The 24,814-nt window shown below is 40.4% G+C and overlaps 1 long non-coding RNA gene across 1 annotated transcript in view; it reads right to left on the bottom strand.

The window, feature by feature from the left end:
* LOC138243076 (uncharacterized) overlaps positions 1-24,814 on the bottom strand; it is a 32,642-nt gene that overhangs the window by 3,293 nt on the left and 4,535 nt on the right. Inside the window, exon 2 of the long non-coding RNA XR_011191924.1 lies at positions 5,553-5,702. This is a non-coding gene — a long non-coding RNA (uncharacterized lncRNA). The remainder of the gene's footprint in view (positions 1-5,552; positions 5,703-24,814) is intronic.

The following is a 24,814-nucleotide window of genomic DNA, read 5'->3' as shown; positions in this document are numbered from 1 at the left end:
GGAAGGCGCATAAATCATTCAAACAAAAAAGCCAACCTCAGACCAATTAAAGAATCTTTTGTAATTGACGAAAAGACTGACATAATTCTGTTCTTGGTAAAAAGAGAGATTGCAGTGGGAGAAGAGCTCCTATGTGATTATGGTGTCTCCAGGAAGTCGTTTAATGGAGAAGGACAATCTCTGGAGAGGTTGGACGAATGATCATAAAATAAAGCTTTTATTTTAATTCGATTTGTTGATTTATTGGTACATGCCCAGGGCAATAAGCAGTCTGAGGATTTATTTCCAAATGGCATAGATCAGTGAAGTAGTGCAACACACTGGATCATTATATTATTAGAATCTATTCTACTTAAATTAGGTAGGTTAGGGTTAGGTGCAGGAACACTGTATTTAGGATGTGTTTGCAGTGATTCTGTGTTTCTAGCTTCAACACAGTGATATATATATATAGGCTCAGTGATTTATTGGTACATGCCCAGGGCAATAATCAGAATGAGGATTTATTTCCAGACGGGCTAAAGGTAGTGTTGTGAAATACTTCAATACACTGGATCGCAGATTTAGACCCCCTGCACTCTTACTCCTTAAATAACATTTTAGAATAATACGTTTAGTATATTTAGTCCCTAATGCTGAAAGAAATGATCATTTGTCTAACATGCACAGGTGTGTCTCAAAGGATGCAGTGCTCCTGAAGGGCTCTCAAACCCTGCATTTCAGATTCCTAGTTGTATCCCTCACATGTGGCACCTCAGAATGACTTCTAACCTTACCTGTGGTGTCTTTAATCCCTATTGCTCAATGCATGGTGAACTTACTGCATACATGTGTCTTGAGAATGAGGAATGGGCCCTTGAAACACTCATTTGCCCGTTTCACAAATGATCGTATTTTACTAGAGATTCTGTTTGGGATTCAGATGTGCATTCAGACAGCAATCCCTTTTAAAAAAATGAAACATTCTGGATGAGGTCAAAGGTGCAGGAACACTGTATTTAGGATGTGTTTGCAGTGATTCTGTGTCTCCTGCTTCAATGCAGTGATATATAGATATGCTCCTGTAATTTATTGGTACATGCCCAGGGCAATAAGCAGTCTGAGGATTTATTTATCGACCTTCTACAGCCCCAGTGTGTGCGGGTCTCTTCTTCGTGGAGAAGAAGGATGGGAGACTTTGACCCAGCTCTGACTATCCAGATCTCAATGAAATAACTATTTAAAAAAAATAATATCGATAGCCCTTGCCTCAAATAGCAGCAGCTCTCGAGTCAGTGCAGGATGCGACTGTTTTAAAAAAACTAGATCTTTGGGGGGTGTACAGTATAATCTTTTTCATATACGAGAAGACAATGAGTGGGAAAACAGCTATTAATGATAACACATGAACATTAGGAATATCTGGTTATGCCTTTTGGCCTAGTGAACGCTCCAGCAGTCTTCCAGGCTTTTATGAAATGGAGTTGATCGCGAAAGATGACAACAGCCGAGTTCAAACAGACTCGGCTGTCAGTAATTAGTCATCGCCGCTGACACATCTAACAAAGGCGAGTCGCGATTATGTCTTCCACTGGGAGCACCCCTTGTGTTTCGCCAGTCCTGCTGCATGTACAGTGTAGAAAGTTCCACCTACAATGTAGATACATTTTAAATGCCAGAACTGCTCAGTTCTAGTAGAGTTGGAGGACAGATTTTGCATTTTGGAGGGGCGCATTAGCACACTATTAGATATTAAACACATTGAGGGGAGGATAGATTCAGCTCAGTCGGAGCACTCAGTCAATTCAGAATTGGCTGCAGTCCCTCCCGGCCCAGCTGTCTCCAGCTTGACACTGGCACCAGCAGTGACCACACGCGAGCCCTGGGTCAAGGTCAGATGGGGGTCTAAGAGCTCAAAGACGACCCCCTGCACACCAGTTGCCCATCTGACTCAGCAACAGGTTCTCTGCTTTAGGCAGCGTGTCCGTCGATGGGGATAAGGTGCTCTGAATTGGCAGCTCGATAATCAGGAAAGTTAGAACTCCTAACCGTCACAAATCTGAGGTTTCCGTAAAATGCTGACATTGAGGCGAAACTAGACATTTTCCAGCAATGAAGTCTCCACCTTGGTTGTTCATGCTAGAACTAATGAATAAAGTATCAACAATCTGAGATGTTAAAGATTTAACGTTTTATTGCATTTTATTGTCTGGTCCCTTACAAATCCTTTACAGTAACCTATAGTAGGCTATATTCTTACTAAACCACTGGTTAGAGACTTGGTGTGCATCAAATAGAATAACCTTTATCAATAAGTGAACAGCCTGGGCTTTTTTTAAACAGTCTCCACCCAAACTGGAGAGGATCATTAATTCTAACCAAGTTGCCCGCCTGATTGCTAAGAGCACATCCCCAGGTCTCAGTACTGACACACAGAAGGACATGATGGAAGGCTTAATACTCCACATATAGTACTTTTTAGAAGTGTATAATATTAGCATGCCCAGAGGGGTTGGGCAGCCAGTTGATCTCGAACCTCGAGAAATATTTTTTGTCCTCCTTACTAAGGAGTTTTTGGTTCCTCTCCTCCATTTTCTTCTGGTCTTTTCTGATCTGTATTCACATGTATGGTCACTTGCTTCTGGAATGGTCTAAGAACATCGAGGCCATTTACAAGAAGTGTCAGAGCCGGCTTTACTTCTTGAGGAGGCTCAGGTCCTTCAATGTACCTAGTAAGATGCTACATTTGTTCTATCAGTCGGTGGTGGCGAGCGCCATTTTCTACACAGTGGTATGCTGGGGCTCTGGGATTAGAGCCGTGTATTCTAACAGGCTGAATAAGCTCATCAGGAGAGCAAGCCCTGTCATTTGGTCTGGCCTGGACCCAGTGGAGGTAGTGGCTGAGAGGAAAATAATGTCCAAACTAGAGGCCATCATGGACAACGTCTCCCATCCCCTCTATGACAGGCTTGTAGAAATGAAGAGCACGTTCAGCAGTAGACTGATTTATCCACAGTGCGACAGAGAGCGCTACAGGAGGTCATTCTTGCCTTCTGCCATAAGACTGTACAACACATCCACCTTGCGTCTGGGCAGAGGCAACATTGACAGTGACCTGTTTCTGGACTGAACAGTAAACTGATACATCTGTTCTTTTTCTTTTCCCGTTTACAACCGTTTTTGTGCAATATATGCCAGGGACCTGTGCAGTATATTTATATTTATATTCAAATTGTGCAATAGGACTTTTTTGTGTACTGTTCTTTTCTGGTTTGTTCTCCGTGTGTTCCTGACTGTGAGTAACTCTTCTTAGTGCACTTCTCACTGTACTGATTGTATTGTATGTATTGTATTATTATTATTGTATCATTCGTTACACTGTGGCTGTGTTGTCTGTGTTAAACTGCTGTTGCACTGCAATTTCCCTCATGGAATCAATAAAGTATCTATCTTTCTTTGTTAAGCACCTTGGAGCAACCTTGTTGTGAAAGGCGCTCTATAAAAATAAATTGAACTGAATTAATAAAGTTGATTATGTAGTCAGCATGTTTGTATTAACCCCTTTCTCTCTCTCAGTGCTGTGTTAATGTACTGTAATGTCCAGTCCTCTTAGCCAGTGCCTCTAGAGTAGGAGGGTCTCAAACAAGCAGCACGAAGCAATTATCTGTGGCCTGCAACGACTCACTTGGACTAACAAAAAGTTACCCGTGAAATTCAGTAATTTGATGCATTGTTCTAGAGATTCATTTTCTGTTAAATAATCGCCATGGAGATATTGTAGCGAAGCAGAGGTGCACCGAGCTAATGTATGTGCCACAGTGCAGGCTAAGAACTATAGCCTGGAGATGGTCTGAGGGTCCGTAGATTGACCACTAGGTCACACTGCCTATGTAAATAGTGACTATAAAACCTAAGGTAAACAGTATTGTTAAATTAATTGTTTACTCCTGTTTTGTCCCTTGTCTTGTTACCACCCTAAACCCACGTACGTGTCCTATTCACATCCCCTGAGTGTGTTAAGTCTCTCTTCCCCAATTGCTGCCTGATGGAGTGCTGTTAATAAAGAACGTAGACAGAAAGATTTGCCAGGTTAGTCTCCACATCTGGTAGAATCATAATGTTTGGCAGGATGTACGTCAGTGAACAGTTTCTCTCATCAATGAAGATCAACAAAATCAGTTTATGCTGAAGACTCACTGATGAACGTGAATGAGCAAAATTGTGATATCAGGCCTCATGTTGACGTTCTGGTCTCTGCAAAATGCAGAAGCAACAAAGGAGCCAGAAGGACAAACTTCAGAAATAACCTCACACGCCAAGTACATTGAGGTAAAGTTAACCAACGTATGAAATAAAAATTTCAATTAATTTTTTTAAATATTTGAAGTATTTTGTATGTGTATGAATGCGGCCCCCCAATTCATTTGAGTTTGAGACACCGGCTGTAGATTCTAGATTAAATGTTGGAGATGATGATGCTGTTCAAGCTCTGTACTAAACCCTGTGTTTCTTTGTCAGAACAAGATTGTGGGAAGCTGTTTAGAGATTTGTAAAGGAACAGATCTGCTCCGTTTTGCTTGTGCGTTTTGTACTTCTGTGGCAGAAGCCAAAGAAAGTTCCACAGCAGTGGACAATAATGTAGCTCCAGGATCATTAATGACAACTTCCCCCCCATCTTAACAGATGACCCTGACATGGCTATCCTCTTTCCTGACCGTTCCTTCATCTCCTATCGCCGACCAACTAATCCGCGCAACCTCGTTCACAGCTCCCTTGACCTCACTCAGCAATCATCCACACCACGCACTTTCCCCTGCAACGGACTTCACAGCATCACCTGTGAATACATATCCAATACCACGCTCATTCAAAGGTCCCCTCTGGACAATTCTGTCACCCAGATGACATCATGCATTTCCGGTGATCTTAGTTACTGGATCTCTTGCAGAAAATGCCAAGCTATTGACATTGGTGAAAACGACGACTCACAGACCATTTCAGGGAACACGTCAGAGCTGCAATTTCTCCACACTGATAGTTCCCTTATTCACCTCTAAAGGCTGCGATCTTCCTCATCTCCCCATCTGCTATTGCAGAAAGACATCCAAAACCATACTTATCCTTAAACTTGGATCACACCACCTCCTTTCTCTCTTTCTAATCCTCTTGCCGAATGTGCTCCAGAACTTGATTATTCATTCACACCTGCTCTATGCCCATTTGCTCCCTACTTCCTGTCTGTTCTTACCTGCTCTGCCTTTTGTTCTCCAATGCCTTCCCCTCTCTCCCTCACACCTGAAGACTCCACAACCGAATTGTGGTATTTCTTTTCAGCATAGAACGAACCTCTACCATGAATACCAGGAAAGCAATTTAATTTTTTGGCTCTCACAGTGCAGAAAGGTTTCCTAAGAAGTGTACAAAGTTGTAAAGAGGGTCATTGGGTAATGCAGAGTGTGACAGAGTGGCTCTTTTTTTCTTTTGATGAATATGAAATACTCCAATATTTGCCTCTAACCTTCTGGTATGTTTGAGTGTGTATGCGATACGAATGAAGTATGAATGATACTAACCTTTTTTATTTCCCTAAAATCACTGCAGTGTTTCCTCAGTGGAGTGTTGTTTCATGCTCGTCAAGATGACCACCAGTCACTTTTTCCGCTTGAAGTATCCCACAATGCTCCCACAAATGGTTTTAAAGGGAAAGGTTACTGGTGAGCCATCTAGAAATAACAGATTTAAGATTATTTGTTTTGTTTAATTGGACATAACTTTGTCAGAGTTGCATGACTGTTGAAACCTATACGTTTTTTGTGGATGCTTAAATACTTTATTTGTATCAAATTGCCAATCTCTGTTAAAAAACATGAGCGAGTCCCTTCAAGAGATCTTAATCCCTCCATTGGGGCCCTCTTTTCTGACCGCCCCATCATCTCATATCGCCGACCACCTAATCTGCGTAACCTTCTTGTTCACAGCTCCCTTGACCGTCCTCAGAAACCATCCACACCAGGCACTTTCCCTTGCAACAGAGCTCGCTGTATTACCTGCAAGTACATATCTAAAACCACACTCATTCAAGGCCCCTCAGGACAATTCCAGATCACCCAGATGGCATCTTGTACATCCAGCAACCTTATTTACTGTATCTCTTTCAGTAAATGCCCAGCCATCTACATTGGAGAAACAGGAAGGAGACTCGGAGACCGCTTCAGAGAACGTGTCAGGGCTGTGAAGATTAAAGATCTCTCCAAGCTCATTGTTTCTCATTTCACCTCTGACGGCCACGACCACTCTAATCTCTCCATCTGTGTTGTCAAAGACGGCTTTCCAAACTTGTCCATCAGAAAGACTACCGAAACCAAAATTATCCTGCAGCTAGGATCACACCTTCCCCCTTCTCTTAACGACAGGCTGCTCTTCTTCTAAATTTTCTCCATTCATTGGAAGTTTCATTTCACACTTCTTTACACCTATTCTGACTTCACACGTCTTGATTGGCCTCTCTTTCTGTCCCCTGCTCCCGTCTCTCACTCCTCCTCCCTCCCAGCCTTTGTTCTCCTGCTACATTACCTTTGCTTACTGCCCTATCTTTCTCACACCTGAAGAAGGCTCCACAGCCAACACATAGCATTTTCTTTCTTCTCTTTTCAGCGTGGAATAAACCTATTACTTGTTCATTTAAAATGTGTTTTGTATTGTTGTAGTCCAGTAGTATTTACTGTATATATTGTATTAAAAGTTGGAATGTAAAGGAACAGTTCTGTTTTGCACATAACTCATTTGGCTTGTATCATTTAATAAAGTGATGTATTCAAGTACTACATCCCAGTTCACTAGGGTTAGAGTACACACTTTCTTCCAATGGGGTTGAGTTAACCAAGACCCACCCTTCAATGAGAAACTCACTGCCCATTGGAAAACATGTTGGTTTTGCATTGCTGTACTGTATGCATTTTAATAAAGTTATGATAGAGCATGAAAGGTCATAAAAGGGTTAAAGTAATGGATAAGTTATGGTCTCATATGATAATGTGTGGTCCCAAAAGCACTGAAGTGCCAAATCCAGTATTCACATACTTAATGTGACGTTCAAAGTCAGAATGTCTTCACTTATGCGACAAAAATGCAAATGACATTTAATAAAAAAGACAAAATGATTTAATTTCTGCTTCAGATGTGCTTGATGTGTGGATAAATGTCAAGTTATCAGACAAGCTGTAGAAGTGTATCCCATCTCTCTATGGTAGGACTTCACATATTGTTTTTGTTTTTTTAGAAGTATTTTACTCTCCAGTTAAAGAAACATGCTATAAGTACTTGAATCTTCCTACAAAACATCTCATTGAAATGAAATAGCTTTACTTCTTATTTTCTACATGCAGCCTGACCGTTCTTAAATGATTTGTACATCTCATCAGAAGAAAAATGAAGAGGGCTAGACTTTTAGTTGCAAAAAATGAAAAGGAAACCCCTAAACGTTTGATATGCAGTTTATTTTTTTATTTACTTGCACAACCATTGTTAAGATCCGTTCAATTTCAGTTTACTGTTCCTTAATATTGAAACAAAGGCAGGGGAAAATGTCAGTGATGATTACCCTCAAAAAGTTTTAATAAGTGAAAATAAAGAAATGAATAGGTTATGTTCTCACATGAGAGCATGTGGTCCAAAAAGCACTACAGTGCCAAATCTAATATTCACATATGTAACGGGCTCTGTCCACTTTTAAAGCCAGAAAATCTTCACACGCTACAGGAACATTGATGACATTAAATCGTTGTCATGTTTATTCAAGTTACTCTACAGATGTGCTTAATGTATGGAGTGGTACGTCAGTGGACTGGACAAATATAGAAGTGTATCCCATCATTCTATGTGTACGACTTCACACAGTTTTTGTTCTGCTTATTAGAAATAATCGACTCTCCCGTTAAAGAAACATACGCTACAAGTACTTGAATTTTCCTAGAACACAACTCATTGAAATATCATTACTTATTTTGCTTTGTCTAGTTTCAGTGTGACACGTGTGAAAACTGGTTGCAAGAATTGTGCCTCTCAACTGAAGAATGTGAAAGGCCAAGAATGAAGACACCTGGTTATGTACATTTCACAATGCCTGTAGTGCCGAGTAGTTTAGGCATGTATACTATCACCATGGTATGTTTTGTGAGCAGGAAATGTAGTGCTACTTTAGATTTGAAAAATACAAAAACTTATATTTATATGGAAGTGTTTCAATATAATGCGTTTGGAAGTTCATCTTCAGGCTCTGTTTTGTTCTTAGTATATTCTACTACTTAAAAAATTAAAAATGAAACCCTTAAAAGTTATTGATAATCAGTTTTTATTCCTTATTACATGCTTGCACAACCATCGTTAAGCTAGAATATGATGCATCAGTTACATATATTTTATGTCCTATACTACTGAAACAAATGTAGGATAAGATGTTAGGGATGATATTAAAGAGTGATTTCACAACCAGAAATGTGTGGATTTTCAAAACAAATAGCTGCGTACTCCAAAAAGCACCGAGAGGGAGCACCAGAGTATTGCATGTTACAGATATGGGTTTAAAGACCTAATTCCAATACCATTTTTATGTGAGATTTGAAAAATTCTACAGATGGTTTTCAGTTGAACATTAAACAGTTAAACTATTCGGGTCCTTTATGTAGGCCTCTCAGCGGGAGGATTTGCATAGGAATGTGCTTCATTTAAAATGTTTTTCAAAACCTAACCACCTCAAAAAAATGAATACAGGATTTTCCTGCATTCCTCTTCACAATACTGTAAAGTTGGTTTCAACTACTGACTGAACCAGGTTCAAAACAGACCAAGGAGCAGCTCTTTAGCCAAAGAGCTGTGGGGATATGGAACAAGCTAACCAGCCATGTTGTTGAAGCCGATACCCTGGTTTCTTTCAAGAAACAGCAGGATGAGATCGTTGGATTAGTAAATCAACTACCAAACGACATAGGAGGCCTTTTGCTAATTTACTTTTTTTGGAACCTCTTATGTTTTTGCATACTAGGCACCACTAATAAGTGAACAGCCACCCTGCACTGCAAAGCATTGTATATGTGCAATATTCCTTATCTCTTTCTACAGGATTACTCTGAAACACAGCTAACTACTGGTTTCAATATGCCCAACATTGGGGGAACTGTCCTTTTGATAACTGTTGACTTACAGAATGGATGGAGTCGCAGATCTTTTCTAAAATTACAAATCGTATACAACACTAGAGTTAAACAGTGAAGATCATTTCAAAACTTGGTCAATTGTTTCCGTGATTTAGTCAGAAATCACAGGTCATGTACTGCTTTCCCCAAGTTTGCAAGCACAAGATCTCCAATATGGACACACAGCATCTTGCACCCGGATCTGAACTGGAAAGGGAGGTCGATTCCATTTGGTCAGAGCTTGTTCAGATATTTTTGTTTCCAGGTTATTGATGCGGGACTCACAATACAAGTAGAGCAGCACAACAGGAAAGTGCTGAAAAAAAAAAGACTTGTCACTGACCAATCTGGGATGGTAACCAATGATGAATGGAAAAAAAATTGTCAACTTGTTTAAAAAGTCTCGGGATTTTGGATATGAAGTTTTACTTTATAGATCGATATAAGCCATTTTAAATACTCGTTGTGTAAATGAGACTCATTGTACAGATTCCTAAAAAAATACCAAGATACAGACATTCTCATTCTAAATGCAACAAAAACACCACAAGAAATTGTTTTTTTTTTATCCCAGAGCAGTTGGTGATCACTCACAGGTAGTAATCTACAACAAATTTATCACTCAAGTTGATTTATATAAGTACTTAGGTGTACACATAGACAATAACCTCAACACATAGATTGCAAACTTGACTAGTTCCTTACTTCAGAGAAGGAAAAAAAAACTCAATCATCTTCTACAAAAAAAGCCCAATAACACCCCTACCAGCTCAACCAATCCCAACCTTGTCATTACTATACCTTCTGACCTTTTCCTTCCACAGGATGAGCGATCTCTTCTTAGCAAAGGCCTCAGTTTTGTTCTAGTCCCCAAGAAGCTGGACACCCTGCAAACCCAAGTCGACCTCAACTGTTTTTACCACGGGATTCAGCTCAAAGTTCATTTTGCTGACGGCTCCTCCTCTCCAGTAGAGGACAATAACCCAGTCACTGATGCCATTAACAATATCAATCCTAAACAGAGCTCTTGGACTCCAACTGGCCTCTCTGTCTCTCTACTGCTCCTGCCTCCTCCTCTCTCCCAGCTTTTGATCTTCCGTGCTAGAGTTGACAACCCACGCTACTGTATGGTCACCCTCCATACTGTCGGCCACACACCAAACATGTCAAACAGACAGGATACCTTCCAACAAGGAACCAGGATCATCTACAAAATGACCCAAACAGTTCACCATTTACAAAACAGCAGTTTTTTTGGACGGGAGAACAGAACACCCACCAGCCTATGACAGAAGACCGAGGAACTTAAGCACCTCATAAAACCTTCCAAGCCAGCCAAACTCACATATTTGAAGCTGGTAAGCAATGCCAAAAATTGGCTTCATACCACACTGCAGATCCTCGAAGAGCACTACGAGGAAAATCTGTCATTACAACTAGAGGATCTTGAGCTTCCCCACAGGGAGGAAGCTTTCACGCTTGCTTCCAACTGATCAAAGAAACATTATGGGAGGAAATTACATAAGGACACGTTGGCCCATACACAAGCTATCAATACTGGGTTAGGGAAGGACACTGGGGCAGATCAAATTATCACAGCAGTTCTTAAAGTCTACAATGGCTTCTACTGAAAAGACTGCAACCAAGACTAAGTTTAGAGTTTAGTTGTTTTATAAAGTCATTATTTTAGAGCAAGGTATAATTCTGATAAAAAATACAATAAACAATATGGTGAAGCTATTGAAGAGAAAATTAAGCCTCAGTGAAGAAACTGAAACAGTCTTAATTTGTTTCTTCACACAAAAGTTATTTATTTTCAAAGGAGACCCATGAGGATTCCTCTGGTGTGCAAGACCTGCCTGAAGACATTTGACCAGTTTCCTCTTCTCCTAAATGGTGTGTATGAAATGAGCCTCAGCAGAGGAGATCAGTGAGGTCTCACTCCATGCCAGGAAGAACTTATTGAATCACCTGAGGAATGGGCAAGTTGGGGATTAATTAATAATAATTGCTTACACTTATATAGCACTTTTCTGGACACTCCACTCAAAGCACTTTACAGGTAATGGGGACTCCCCTCCACCACCAATGTGCAGCATCCACCTGGATGATGCGACGACAGCCATAGTGCGCCAGAACACTCACCACACATCAGCTATCAGTGGGGAGGAGAGCAGAGCCAATTCATAGATGGGGATTATTAGGAGACCATGATTGGTAAGGGCCAATGGGAAATTTGGCCAGGACGCCGGGATTACACCAATACTCTTTTCGAGAAACACCCTGGGATTGTTAATGACCACAGAGAGCCAGGACCTCGGTTTTACGTCTCATCCGAAGGACGGGGATTGCAAGAGCATAGAGCTCATGTCTGGTGAGGATGTGAGACTGGCAGAGTCAGGGCTGTTTTACGAGCTGTTTTATGTGGAATCCTGAAGACAAATCATCAAGGTGAGATATTTATAATTTATAAGGGTTCTTCTGTTTCTTTTTTAAATGTACCATTATGTAAAGGTATGTTAAAATAATAAACCCGTGTTCCAGATACCCTGAGTAAGAGGCTGCTGTCCAGAATACTTCTATTTTAGTTTGTCTTACAGGTATATAATGTTTAAATTTGTATCTTATATTCCTACTGACCCCCAGTAGTTAAAAGTCATCAGCAGGCTCTCAGGAAGACAGTGGCCCAGGCTGGACTGGATAGATAGCACTTCCTGGATGCTCCTCTCCTGGCTGCGTTTAAATAGGACCTTACTAAGGATCTGCGGGTGGCAGATTGCTCTCAGGAGGTATTTGTTTTTTAAAGGCATTTACAAATTGATCAGTGGTATTTCCATAGCACATGTTTTTACCCCTTAGCTTAAAATTCACCCATGTGAAATGTCAGCCATAAACATTATGACTTTAAATTTTTCAGGTAGAAAATGTTTCCAGATCCCCATTTCTTTATGGATCGATCTGAATATTCCTTAAACTTTGTAAAGGGCATAACCAAAACACAATTATTGTAACCAAATGAAGACCACTGGACTGTCTCACCAAACCATTGCTAATTATATCAAGAACATAAACCGTTTTCCGTGCTACATCCTGGATGCAATCAATGTAAAAGTAGATGATCCCAGATTGGCTAACTTCATCATCAACTTCAAAAGTATCCTAAAGGATATTCAGAAGAAAAACAGTAAGAATGTCGCCAAGAGATTATCAGAAAGAGGTACTTTTCATTTTTAAAATTATTCAACTATACTTCTTTTAATTTGAATACAAAAGAGGTTGATAGCATTACTTTCTCCCACAGATATAGGCAGATGCAGAGTCCAGAACCAGAGTTTTTATTTTCTTGCTATTACAGGTTGAGGAATGGATGCAAGGAAAGTGTTGTTTCAACAAGTGGGCAAAAAAATGGTAATAACTGCTGTTAACCAGCACAATACCTCATCACAGCAGCTGACTTCCTTTGCATTGAGTGAAGAGGAACATTAATATACCCCTCCACCTGATTCAGGGTTGTAGTGGAACTGGAACCATCCTGGAAAGCAGTGGGCGCAAAGCACATTATCCCCCATAATGTGACACCAGTCCATCACAGAACTTGCAACCTCACACCATGGACAATGTCCATAAAAGCCAATTAAAATCCATGTTAATACAGAACAAAAGACCTCCACCTGCATAGTTCCCCATCATGTACAGTATTTAAGAAAACCTGGAATGCACCTTAATTGCATTTTATTTGTGTTTTATCAGATGTTTCACCTTTACTTCACTAAACTACGCTGTAATGCCCAAGTCAGCAGCTGTGAAAGGAGACAGAAGTTTTTCAGTTAATCTGCGGGAGAGACAATTGACAGTCCTTCCAACGATTTGAGAAGACTGCATGAAAAGTAAGCATAATAATATTACTTTAATTTCTGTGGGCTGGAAACATTCACACATGCTTGCTTGTTTGTTTTGTAGATGCCACCTGCCATTCATTACCAGCCAGGAGAGCAATTGAGATGGCAGCAAAAAATGTAACCGATGCACAGAAGAGCATTTGTGGCGGATTACTTGGCCCATTCCAATGTGCCTGCAGAAAAACATTATAGAATACTGACTCATGCCAACATCTGTTCAGCAATCAAATTAATTGAAGGCTTTGCAGGAGAAGGAGTTTAGTAAGCATCATCGCAATCTTAAAATAAGTATCTCACAAAACAACGATTATTCATTTTTTTTTTTGGAATGTCAGGTCAAGCAATCAATCATCAGACTCTGGACAAGAATGCACACCTGCTGTGGAGTAAGTTTGAATACAGTACACCTCTTCAGTTATTTTTTGACATTGTGTTACACAGACCTGTGATATTTTATTTAAAATTTTTATAACATTGGATCAAGGCCAAGGTCCACTACAGCAGCTGCATGATTCACACGTCCGAAGACAGATGATGCTATAGGCTTCCAGCAGCTGATACAGGCATTTCCAGCATCGTTAGACAGGCAGCTTCCCAAAAAGAAGGAGCATCTAAGACTGACTGGAAGTCAAAGGCAACACTTATGACAGGCGAGATCAGAACAGAGGACGTGAGACTGCAGACCATTAATGGTTAGTTTACAAATCAATTATTTTCAACAACAAACACTAAGTTTGGAATATATTCTGAGGATTTATATTGTGGTTTTCCTTCCAGACCATCATATTATCAGGTTACCAAAGAAGGCCAGGTAACCCGCTATGTTCAAAAGATAGGCTGGTCAGCCAATGCATCAACAGTGTCTGAAGTGCTTGAGAAGTGGAAGCCCAACACAGGACTGCCACCAAATGACAAGCAAATTACAAAGATAGTAAAGCATCAAACCAAGAGAGGCCTGAGCATCACTGACAATCCTGTGTAGGGGAAGAAGGTTGTGACTTCCAGGCGTTTCCAGAAGGGAGAGGTGGTGTGTGATTAGCATGACGAGGTCACAAAGACAACTGCTGAAGCCCTAATGGCAAAGATGACAGAAGGAGAGATGAGATGTCTTATTTTCAGATGAACGTGCACAAAAACCGTGAATTGATGCTCATGAAGAACACTGTGCCTGCCTCCCTGATAAGGAGGCAATTTTAAGATGGATAAAGAGAAAAGACAACGTAAGGGCTGTAAGAGAGTCATTTATAATCAACGAACAGCCTGTCATAATTCTGTCTCTGACAAAAAGGGACATTGTTGAGGGAGAAGAGCTCCTCTTTGATTACAGCTTTTCCAGGAAATAATTTCAAGGAAAAGGACAAGCTCTGGAGTGGTTAGTTCACTGACCATTTTAAAGTGCATATTTTGAAGATATTCATTTTCTTGTACCTTGGAATTAATGTAAAAATGATATTCATGTTAATGTCTTGAAAATAGCATTTCTCATTCTCATCAGCAAGGATATAAAGAAGGGATATGGGACTGCCCAAAAGATACATGATTTTCAGAAGAGTATAGAAGGCAGATAACTATCCCACTCAATTGTTACTGTAAAGAAATGTCACAGTGTAAACAAATATGTGAAGCATTCTTGAAATTTATTGACAAAATCTGAATATCACAGCATTCCCAGACCAGGCACTGGAGTTTCCCGTAGTGTTAGATGGGCAGTCTCTTGGTAAGAGTGAGATCAACAGAGTACTGGACTTCATGAACGACACCTTTCCAATTCATCGAGAACAGAGCCCACAAGATGAGTCTAGAGAACAATTTCTTACAATTTTAGTGGTAGTTTCTTAATAGGTTAAGGACAACATAGTTGTAGAGCTATCTTTCAACTTCTTAAAAGTGATTACCATATTGTCAGTGGTTTATATTTAAAATCTAAAGATTTAAAATTGAATCTCTTAAACAAAGGACATTTTTCACAGGAACAGCAGCCTAAATCAGTTGATGACTGTAAATATGACAAGCTTGTGATAAATTGTAAAGTGCAAAAGTTGTTTTGCTCTGGTTTTGTCTTCAACATCATACTAATAGGCATGTTATTTTTATAGCAGCCGTCTGCCCTTCACAAGCAGCCAGGATGCCACGAGGTACATGAGATGACCCAGAGTACTTAATGATGCAGAGAAGAGCATATGGGGGAAAAAAAGATGACAAGAAATATCCATTAACGTGCATCTAGAAGCCAGAAGATGGGTGGTCAGCATTTCAAGAGTGGACAATGGAGGTTGAATTCAAGTTTTAACAGTGATTGTCTATGTTTGGTTTCAACACAAATCATATTAAGGAACAAGTAATAGGTTTATTCCATGCTGAAAAAAAGAAGAGGTTTGGGCACACCTGAAGAAGGCTCCACGGCCGAAACGTTGTGTTCTCTTTCTTTTTTTCAGCATGGAATAAACCTATTACTTTCTCCTTTGCAGCCTACGCATGCTGACGCAGCTACCCACCTGAACTACAAATCATATTAATATGCTCACATTATTCATTTGTACAAAGTGCCCGATATTCAATACAGGCCACGCTCCCATGAGTACACAGAACACAGCCAGAACGTGGGTAGCTGAAGTGTGGCGGACCACAGGGAAAGCACTCTTGCCCACACGGATGTCTCTGCTCTGAAAACCACTGGATAAAGGTATATGACGGTCTGTTCTCAGCTGTTGATTTTGTGAAAAACATTGAATATTAAAGATTGAAGTGTCACCATTCAATGAAGTTTAGACATTAGTATTATGTTGAGAAGCTAGATCTGTTCTACTAATAGCTGTAGTACCTTAATATTGTACTATTTGCTCTGGTTTTCAGACATCAGTCCAAGATCATTGGTGGGTTAACTAGTTTCTGGTAAAATTGGCCCCACGTACAAGTGTGTGTGTTTACATTTCTATCTGGCATCCTCAAAAGATGGTTTTGTTTTTTCTTAATTGCTCTTGATTACTCGAGTGTTTTTGGCATGATACATTTGTGATAAATGCTTTTTCTTTGTGAACAGTCTTATTTTAATCTACATAATGTCAATGAGTTAGTACCTTAAAGAACAAGCAGTAAAAAAAATGAAGTTTCAGGTTTATTAGCTAAAGTTTTTATAAGTGAACTGAGATTCCTTTACAGTGCAGAGACCGGTTTTCAATATGCTGCATGTGCTCATGATGGACTTGAAATTCGTTTTTGTCACAATGTAAAAGTATAATAAATAGACAATATACTCTATTTATCAAGACTTTACTATTTTAATTTCATACTTCCATTGAATAATCTAAATAATCATTGTCTCACAGTGAAGACCTGGGTGACATAACAGGGGTCAGGGCTGTGTTGACTGAGGTTTGTGTAGACTGGCCATTGTCTATGTGAGACTGTGGGATCACTGGGGATCCCCCCCCACCAACACCTGTAACATTGTCAAGTGGTATAAAGATAAAGTTTCCTCCATTAAGGGGTCACTATTTGTCACATTCTGGCTGAACAAAAGACAAGATAAACCTCTAACTGTCACTGACAGAGCAGTCTGGGACACTCCATGCTAGACTGGACTGTTGTCTTTGGAAGATGGGGTCACACGAGATGAAATAAATCACACAAGAGTAGCAGTCCTGCCTAGCTGTTATATCACTGACAGACTCACCCACACATTGAGAAGAGAGCAGTGGCTTCTGTGCAGAAAGCAGAACAATTCACTTTAACTGGTCAATCAGATCTAATGATTTTTTATTGCCCTCAACTTACTCCAGCCCCCCTTGTGGAAACAACCCCCAATTACTGTTCATGAGCTCCCAATGGAACAAGCCTGGAGCAGCAGAACAGAGGTTTTTGTTTCTTTATGTTGTAAAACAAGTCATCCTTTGGGGAATAAAAACTCTCCCTCTAGTCTGGTGGGTATCTCCTGTATTTGCCCCATATTCCCAGGGCTTCTCAGCTGAGTGATCCAAAGCTGATCTGTAAGGAGCTGAATTCCACACTGGGTTACAACAGACCCTGGTGGGAGAATGGGCAGGGGAGGGCCAGTTGTGCTTCTGAACTAGTCCCCTTCTCTCCTACTCTTGTATTTGCATCACAGTCTATAAACTCCAGCCCTATTGCTTTTCTTCCAGTTCATTTTTTTTTTAAATACAGCTCGTGAATTATGTATACTCTTGTGAAGTATCAAGAAAGCACTCTTATCTTTATTTCACGTACACAGCAGACCGCTTGACAAAAAATAAATAAATAAATAAAAGCGCTATTCCCGACGGTCTAGCACAGTAACCACAACGCCAATAACTTTAACTAGAGGAAGAAAACCCAGTTTCTACTCAAAAGGAAAAATCATAAATCTCCAACACTGCCTGGAGACTCTGTGTGTCCGCGCTCAGCGGTTATATAGGACAGGACTCGGCGCGCAGCAGGTGCGGCTCATTGCTCTGCGCTCCCCGTGCGGAATGCGTGTCTCCTCCTTCAAGACTCATCAAACTCCCTTTACTGTCTTCATACAGTACATCCCTCTTAAATCCCAGAAACACAGAAACTCCGGGGTGTTTCTGTGAGTCAGTACTGGGTTTCTCTGTTCGAGGTTACAAGCAGAAACAAAAAAAGCACTGAAAGCAGGAAGTTATTTCTGCTCGTAGGCATAAACGTGTAAAAATAAATGTTCTGATTCCTAAAACCCTAAACAAATCCATCTAAGTCTCCCTTTCGTTCCCAATGCACATAACTGAATATAAACCAGTCAAGTTCAGGTACTTTTCTGATGTATCTGAATAGTTCTGGCGCAGCTGTTATAACAAAGATACTTACGAACTTTCATACGAGCTCTTGCCGTTTTTAAATTGAATATTTTTTTGACCAGCATCACTCATAGTAAGGATCTGACCAATTACATTCCTGAATTTTAAACGCATTTAGTATTTATTTTTAACTTGTTTTATTTTAAAAAAAAAACACACCTGTTTTAAGGTTTTCTAGCCATTTTTAGCATATTGTAAGTGGATATTTTTCAAACATTTTATGTTTTTAAATCGTATGAAACACAATCAACCCATTGTAACTTCCCATTGATAATTCCTGAGCTTTATAACTGTGTATTAATTCTTTTTACCTTGTTTTAATAATTTTTGTATTATTTTTGCATTTTACAGAGCTTTTTAATATATTTTGAGCATTTTAGTCATTTTAAAATAGGACTATCAATGCTCCTGACTTTTAAACCTGAATTTATTCTGACATTATTCTCTCCACCTGTAGATGAGGGAGGTATTTGATTTTAAATTTGTTGATTTGGTGGGGGAAATATACATTCATTTCCTTGTATGTATCACCAGTGGGAAACTTGGCATTTTTTGGATGAATTGCAATCTTTACTGCAAGGCCTTCAGACTGATATAGAAATGACTGGAGATTTAAATGACACATTTGATAAATCATTCATAATAAATACAATTTATTTAATTTAAAGCATAAAATTTGCTTTAAAAAGAAAACCACAATTTGTACAATATCATATTTCAATATCGATGTTCAGATGAAGATTTTGAAGATTTTAATATCATTGAAGAGTACATCGATTTTGGGACAATGTATGCATCTGAATAATCCTTCCTCCTGGAAAGAAGGAAAAAAAAGTTTTGAGTCTCAGTCTTCAGGATCCCCCCCAAAAAACGTGCAAATTTGTTTCCGATGTATTTTGGATAAAGATATAACTCTCATAGAAGATACATTTTATCAGTTGAATGCAGTCGATACTTTCGACTTTTTATATGATGATAGGACCTACACTTAGGGCTCAGTACTGATAACACTGCTGCTATTGATGGAGTAGAAATAAGTGATGTACTGGCAGTTTTTTTTTTCTGAGGCAAGAAGTCCTAGAACACCTCCTATAAAAATGTTAAGATTCAGAGCGAAAACTATTTTTCCACCTCACCTAATGCTATTGCATTAACGAGGCTGAAGTTGGCTTCTTATTCGCCAGCCGCTGCTTAGCGTTTTTCGTTCCATCTGAAATGCTGCTGCTGTGATGTTATGTCGTCTTTCGCCTGTAGATGGCTCTCTACAGTCATTTTTAAAAATACTTATCCCGATGTATTACTGTACATTTCCTCAGTAAAGGGGAATATGTAAGTAGATATGTAATATCTACTATCTAAAATGTGTAAGTAGAGACTGTCCAAATTGCATTTTTGTATTGTAATTGCATTTTTGTATGAAACACATTTCAGAAACACAACTCACAATAAAACAAACTGGCATGTTATACCAGGAGTAAATAAGACAAAGGCAAAACGTAAATTCACTGGCACTTTCTGCATATTTTCCACGACCTTGCCTTTTGATCATAAAAAGTCTCAAACTCTTGCATTTTACAAGAAATTTTAATATAGCAGTTTTAAATGGGACATTTATTACATGGCATATGAGACTATATGGTTAACTGAGGATGAGCAGAGGGTGATCAAACCTACCTCCTGGTTATAAAAATGTCTAAAAATTCTGACACTGATGTGTGAGAGACAATGGAAAAGACTATCAAAATCCTGAACTTCAGGACATGTACCATTTTTTAAATACGACCTTCTGAACATGGCATGAGCGAATACATTGTCAAATGGTAAATGCAATGTTTGCTATATTTCTAGGGCCCTCCCTCCTGATTTTAAAATCGTCTCATATTTCTGACATCAAGGTGTGAGACACAATATAACAGACTGTCAAAATCCTGAACTTCAGGACATTTTATGATACCATTTTAAAAATATGACCCTCTGAGCATGGCATGTGAGAAAATGGCATGTGAGAATGCATTGGGAAAAGGTGAATGCAATTTCTGCTGAATTGCTATGGCCCTCCCTCCTGATTACAAACTCGCCTCACAATTCTGACACTGAGGTGTGAGACACAATGTAACAGACACTATTAAATCGTGAAGTACAAGAGATTATACTGTTACGTTTTTTTTATATATTGACCCTTTGGCATGTGAGGACTTGTAGTCAACAAAATAGCACACATTCTGCCAATTTGCTTTGTCCCTCCTTCCTCGTTACCAAAACATCTTAGTATACCAACACTAAGGTAAATGTCTCTAAATCCAGAAAGTAAGTTGTCAAAGTATATCGGAGTCAACCGATACTGATCAGGTTCTGCTGATGCTGAGCCCGCAGCCTTCACCATAAGGCCCAATTCCCCAAGCCTGCTGACCTTATATGTCCATCCCTTCTCGTCAAAATTTGTATTTTCACAGGGTACCCTTCAGAAATTGCAGTATAGAATGAAAAAAACTCCAATAGATATCGGCCACTGTTGGCGATTTTCCTTTAAGATAGATAGATAATACTTTATTAATTGACAAATGATTCTCCAGAAATTTTACGGAGTGTATGACTTTCACTGAGACCGAGAAGTGTTAAGCTGTACATGAGTCTTTGTGGCTCGGTTGTTAACCAAAAGGGTGGTGGTTTGAGACCTCCCAGGGACGCTATGAGCCTTTTAATGAACACACCCTCTTCACTTCATTTCTCCATGGCCGGTCTTGTACCGCAATCAAATACAGAGCCCGCAGGGGGCAGTAAGCCCGCATATATAGCTCACTGTGTATATAATGAAGAAGCGGAGGTTAGTTTCTCATCTGCATGTTGCAGAGCCTTATGCAACTCGTACCAACAGTTGGGGTTTGATCCCTGCACAGGCTATTAGTTGAAAGACCATTGTAAATCATGTGTAACAGATTTATCCAGCTGGCTTTTATGTTTCATACTAAATTGCTATCTTGAAACCAAAATAATTAGAAATATGGAACACAACTGTTGTTCCCCATGAAGGAAAGCTGTTTTACACTGACGTCACTCCTTTTTATTTAATCCAGATTTTAAAAACAACTCCGCCCTATCAAAGGAAAATGTTACACAAAAGTTGGAAAGCACACTCTGAATCCATCTGTATATTTGATTTCCACAATCCGTTCAAGGCTGCCTATGTTAATCGTAAGTGTATAGATGAAACATTTAATATATTGTTCAGTTTAAATCAAAATGCTTTAATACTACAAGAGAGAAGTATAGTATGGAGGATGCGACAAATGTGTGATTTCTTGGAAGAAAACTACTTTTCTTTGCGTTCGAAATTAATCGAAACAATTGACACACAAACCCTTTGTCTTTTTTAATGAGATTATATCTTTAAACAGACAAATGTATAAAATGTGTTTTTTTTTACCTAGAGATTTTGGACAGGGGCAATGTATTACTAGTAGAGGCTGCTGACTAATTAACACTACTGTCTGGAGATCAGCTCCATTTGCAATAAAAAAATGTGCATAACAAAGCTGGAGAGCAGCTGAACTTGTGCTCAGTAGTCAGTATGGTGCTGAGGGTTCAATACTGGAATTGTTGTATTAGCACGAGCTGCACAGGCTCTGAATCAGACCATTTCAATTAGTCTGATCAGTGCAGGACAAGTTAATGTAAAATTATTGCTTTGTCTGTCTCTTGTTTGTATAGAAATGAATGTCTCTGATAATTTAATGTTAGTTTTTAATTTAGTTTTAGTTTTACGATGTAGGTCATGCGTTAATATATGACATGTCTCATTCCTGATTCAGCTCATGCTCCATAGGAGAGAAGAGATTCCTCCTGTTTCTCGTACAACCATATCAGAACAGAAGCCCATGTCACCCAGCTCTGATTCAAGATCGAGTTGCATCTTCAACATTTTGTTTTTGTTTCTGATCATAATTTTCTTTAGTTATGATCAATATTGAACTTTTTCTAAATAAAACAAAAATAATCAAACATGCAGGCAGATTTTTGAAAAGTATTAGGAGTTGACAGGGCGCTCCTTCGGAATAATCATCAGAAAATGTGAGAAAAGGAAAGTTACGTAAACTCTCACACACAGCATTAAAGATTGGAATCTGATTGTAAAAAAACTAGCTGTCTCCCCGTCGGTAATCAAACCCCGGTGACAGGCAGGGACACAAAACAACTTTACTAACTAGGAGCGCTTGCTAGCTATTAGGAGGCATTTACTCTTAAGTATGTTACTGTTTTGGGTTTTGACTTTAATTTTACAAAAGTAAAGGCACACGGCACATGTGTGGCACATCACGTCCGAGTTTAGTGACAACTACCTCAGAGATTGTAAGCTGGGACAACACGGGGGAGAGTGGTGGTCCTGCACCAAGACCACCTGGCACCCTACCAGGTCGATGGTACGACCACCTGGCACGATGGGGCGTCCGTGGGCCGCCAGCCGCCACCACGCCGCAGTGGCCGCTCACGCAGAGTCCTGCAGCCTTAAGCAGAGTATGAGTACAGCCTAAGGGGGGTGTTCGACGTTGGCGGGACGCCAGACGCTTCAGGTGGGGGCAGTGTAACGCAGTGGTGAGGAGGACGCGCACCTTGGCGCTCATAGTACCGTGGAGCAGGCTGGGAGTTGTAGCCGTGAAGAGTCTGAGGGTCAGCACGATGACCAGCGGCTGACCCTGCATATGTAAATAGTGTCTTAGTAGTTTTAGTGTCCTGTATAGCTTTATAAGTGTATAGCCTGTAGTTAACGGGTTACCACCCTATCCATGTGTACGTGTTCTGTCGGTCTCCTCATGTGTGTGTATATCCTCTGTTTGGTTTTTGTGTGGTTTTGATAGGAGAATAAAGCAGTTGCTTGGTTTACTATCATGTTTCCACTTGTCTTTTGTCCTGAGGGAACCTGAAAATGCTACATGATCAAATTATTAAAATAATAATTATTAAAATATCAGATTATGTTTGTGCAACATTTCGTGCACAGTATGCCGTATTTAACAATAAAACAACAGTCACAACGTGGGCTTTACACGCAGTCTGGGGTATTTTCCCCTTTTATATTTTGGCTGCTTTATATCAAACCTGTTAAACTCCTAAAAGTGCACAGTAGCTTGTACTTAATAAAAATATACAATTTTTTGTATAAACCGCTTGTTATGGATTCGGTCAGAGAAACCGAAACCAAGTAGTGAACCCACTTGCGGGAGCCGACAGAGACGAGTCGTGATCCTAATACCGTAGCCGAAGGAGAGAGCCGAGAGTCCAAGGGAAGCCAGTGATCCAAACCGAGAGGGAGTAGCCAAAGCCAAACCGTAATCCAAAACCGTAGACGAAGGGGAGAGCCGAGAATCCAAGGGAAGCCAGTGAACCAAACTAGAAGAAAGCAACCGAAGCCGAGCCGTAATCCAATAGATGTAGTAAAAGGGGAAAAACCAAAGTCAGAACCAGAACAGTACGAGGAGGTTGAAGGCGTAGCGCAACTAAGAAGCTCGAAAGGGAAACAATACTGAGCGAGGGGGTAGGGAAAGACTAATGCTTAAATACCAGATGAGACGGAGGTGTGGTGGTGAAAGCGTACACTGATAGGTGGACTGATGAACTAAGGCTACGCCTTCTTCTGCCTCTTTCGTTGCCGAGAGGCAGGGATCGTTACATTACCCCCCTCTCTATGGGCGGCTCCCGATGCCCTAGCTGGACGATTAGGGAAACTCTGATGGAAATCCCGGATCAGGTTTGAATCCAGTATATCTCTTTCCGCTACCCACGACCGCTCCTCTGGACCGTAGCCCTCCCAATCCACTAGGTATTGCAGGGATCCACGAGACCATCGGGAATCTAAGATCTTATTTACAGTGTAGGCAGGAAGTCCATCAATTACATGAGGTGGTCGGGGTTTTTGTTGCGGTTTAGACAGAGTGGATCTGCGAAAGGGCTTAAGGAGGGAAACATGGAACGTAGGGTGAATCCTGGCACAAGGCCAGCCGATAAGTTACAGGGGTAACCTGGGTGAGGACACGAAAAGGGCCGATGAACCTGGGAGCCAGCTTGCCAGAAGGTTGCTTTAGAGGAAGGTTGTGGGTAGATAACCAGACAAATTGTCCACGTCGAAATCTGGGTATGGTTCGACGGTGCCGATCCGCCACGGTCTTCTGCCGAGCTGCAGTGTGAAGAAGGGTGGCTTTAGCCTTCTTCCAGAATTCCTGTAGGTTAGCGATATATTCTTGAACAGAAGGAACTTCTGTGTCCGGTGGGGAGTCCGGGAAGAGAGGGGGCTGATAACCTAAGGCACACTTGAATAGAGACATGCCGGTCGATGAAGTATACAAAGAATTATGAGCATATTCTGCCCACGGAATCAATGATACCCAGTTATCTTGGGTAGATGAGATATATGCCCGTAAGTTGGTTAGCAGTTCTTGATTCATACGTTCAGTTTGACCATTGGCCTGCGGGTGGTAAGCTGAAGTAAGCGAAACTGAGGCTCCCAGTGATTTACAGAAGGCCTTCCAAAATCGTGAAATAAACTGGGGGCCCCTATCGGAAACAATGTCTTTAGGGATGCCATGAAGACGGAAGATATGCAGTACGAACAGGTCTGCTAGTTCCCTAGCTGAGGGCAAGGAAGGTAGGGGAATAAAATGGGCGGATTTCGAGAAACGATCTACTACAACCATGACTGTCGTGTATCCTTGGCTTGGTGGAAGGTCAGTAATGAAATCAACTGAGAGGTGGGTCCAAGGACGGTCGGGGATAGGTAAGGGTTGAAGAGGGCCTGCCGCCCTCATCCGAGAAGACTTAATTCGGGAACATATAGAGCAGGATTGGACATACTCCTTGACATCCTTAACCATGGTTGGCCACCAGAAATCTCTAGAGATTAATTCCAAGGTACGTCGGAATCCAGGGTGTCCGGCGAAGCGGG

The sequence above is a fragment of the Lepisosteus oculatus genome, chromosome 14, assembly GCF_040954835.1.
Source record: "Lepisosteus oculatus isolate fLepOcu1 chromosome 14, fLepOcu1.hap2, whole genome shotgun sequence".
Lineage (NCBI taxonomy): Eukaryota > Metazoa > Chordata > Actinopteri > Semionotiformes > Lepisosteidae > Lepisosteus > Lepisosteus oculatus.
Note: the sequence above shows the minus strand (reverse complement) of the source record. Positions and strands in the feature narration are given on the sequence as shown.